This window comes from Schistocerca serialis, chromosome 2 (genome assembly GCF_023864345.2).
Source record: "Schistocerca serialis cubense isolate TAMUIC-IGC-003099 chromosome 2, iqSchSeri2.2, whole genome shotgun sequence".
NCBI lineage: Eukaryota > Metazoa > Arthropoda > Insecta > Orthoptera > Acrididae > Schistocerca > Schistocerca serialis.
In genome coordinates this window covers 948,576,544-948,579,196 of record NC_064639.1, presented here as the reverse complement: position 1 = coordinate 948,579,196, position 2,653 = coordinate 948,576,544, and positions in this window count along the sequence as shown.

The window sequence follows — 2,653 nt, the reverse complement described above, 5'->3', positions numbered from 1 at the left end:
TAGAGGATAAATGTAAGGATGTAGAGGCTTATCTCACTAGGGGCAAGATAGATACTGCCTACAGGAAAATTAAAGAGACCTTTGGAGAAAAGAGAGCCACTTGTATGAATATCAAGAGCTCAGATGGAAACCCAGTTCTAAGCAAAGAAGGGAAAGCAGAAAGGTGGAAGGAGTATATATAGGATCTGTACAAGGGCGATATAATTGAGGACAATATTATGGAAATGGAAGAGGATGTAGATGAAGATGAAATGGGAGATACGATACTGTGTGAAGAGTTTGACAGAGCACTGAAAGACCTGAGTCGAAACAAGGCCCCGGGAGTAGACAACGTTCCATTGGAACAACTGATGGCCTTGGGAGAGCCAGTCCTGACAAAACTCTACCATCTGGTGAGCAAGATGTATGAGACAGGCGAAATACTCTCAGACTTCAAGAATAATATAATAATTCCAATCCCAAGGAAGGCAGGTGTTGACAGATGTGAGAATTGCCCGAACTATCAGTTTAATGGGTCGCAGCTGCGAAATGCTAACGTGGGTTCTTTGCAGACGAATGGAGGGACTGGTGGAGGCCGACCTCGGTGAGGATTAGTTTGGATTCCGCAGAAGTATTGGGGCACGTGAGGCAATACTGACCCTGCGACTTGTCTTAGAAGATGGATTGGGCAAGGGCAAACCTACATTTCTAGCATTTGTAGACTTAGAGAAAGCTTTTGGCGATGTTGATTGGAATACTCTCTTTCAAATTCTGAAGGTGGCAGGGGTAAAATACAGGGAGCAAAAGGCTATTTACAATTTGTACAGAAACCAGATGGCAGTTATAAGAGTCGAGGGGCATGAAAAGGGAAGCGGCAGTTGGGAGGGGAGTGAGACGGTTGTAGCCTCTCCCCGATGTTATTCAATCTGTATATTGAGCAAGCAGTAAAGGAAACAAAAGAAAAATTCAGAGTAGGTATTAAAGTCCATGGAGAAGAAATAAAAACGTTGAGGTTCGCCGATGACATTGTAATTCTGTCAGAGACAGCAAGGGACTTGGAAGAGCGGTTGAATGGAATGTACAGTGTCTTGAAAGGAGGGTATAAGATGAACATCAACAAAAGCAAGACGACGATAATGGAATGAAGTCGAATTAAATCGGGTGATGCTGAGGGAATTACATTAGGCAATGAGACACTTAAAGTAGTAAAGGAGTTTCGCTATTTGGGGAGCAAAATGACTGATGATGGTTGAAGTAGAGAGGATATAAAATGTAGACTGGCAATGGCAAGGAAAGCGTTTCAGATGAAGAGAAATTTGTTAACATCGAGTATAGGTTTAAGTGTGAGGAGGTCGTTTCTGTAAGTATTTGTATGGAGTGTAGCCATGTATGGAAGTGAAACATGGACGATAAATAGTTTGGACAAGAAGAGAATGGAAGCTTTCGAAATGTGGTGCTACAGAAGAATGCTGAAGATTAGATGGGTAGATCACATAACTAATGAGGAGGTGTTGAATGGAATTGGGGAGAGGAGGAGTTTGTGGCACAACTTGACAAGAAGAAGAGACCAGTTGGTGGGACACGTTCTGAGGCATGAAGGCATCACAAATTTAGCATTGGAGGGCAGCATGCAGGGTAAAAATCGTAGAGGGACACCAGGAGATGAATACACTAAGCAGATTCAGAAGGATGTAGGTTGGAGTATGTACTGGGAGATGAAGAAATTTGCACAGGATAGAGTAGCATGGAGAGCTGCATCAAACCAGTCTCAGGACTGAAGACCACAACAACAAGATAAAGAAGAAACTTGCCTTTACTTTCATCATGCAAGTTGTGTGAATTGTCCCTGCTGTGCTATCTTTTTATTATAAATATTAATGGCTGAAACTTCCATCATAATGTGAATTTGTGACAAATTTGTAGAAATCTTGTGGAAAATTTTCCAAGCAATTGATTTATTAATTTCAGTTGTTGCACAAAACCTGTCTAAAAGGTCAAGTGGCATTACCACCTATAATAGAATTAAAAGCAGAGCTAATAGTTCCCTGAAAATATTTTACCTATCAAATACATTTTCTGGAATAAATTCATCATATATCATAATCTTGTAGACTGTAAATTAACTGAAAATTGCCTGCTAATAGTACTAACATGGAACACAGTAGAATGAAAATATGCTGTGTAGTACTATCCTGATCCAACACTGAAAGTTGACACTGTAATAGTGCACTAAAACTTATTTTTTTTCTACTTTTCTAATTATTTTCATGGTGTGAGGCTGAACTCAGACAAACAAACAAAACTGAACTGCTGACTCAATATTAGTACCAATGTAGAAAAGTGATGGTGCCATCTTCAAGCAAATCTTCTATAAATCAGTAAAAAGGAACATGCATACTTAGAACTGGGGTGATAGCCTACTACATGACATTTGTGGGAATTAATTACTTATTATGGGCATCAAATAAAATACATGAACGTAACTGAGATATTGGTAACTTCGTGATAAAACTGCTGTTAACCATGCTTTATTGTGAGAAATATTAAAGTCTCCTGAGGAAGCAGTTGTTTTGTTTTACGCGATGTTGATAACGATGGAATTACAGGGAGAGAGGATAGGGTGCCAGCTCATATCGGAAGATTTCTTTAAGCTGTTTGTCAGATTTCTTGAGAA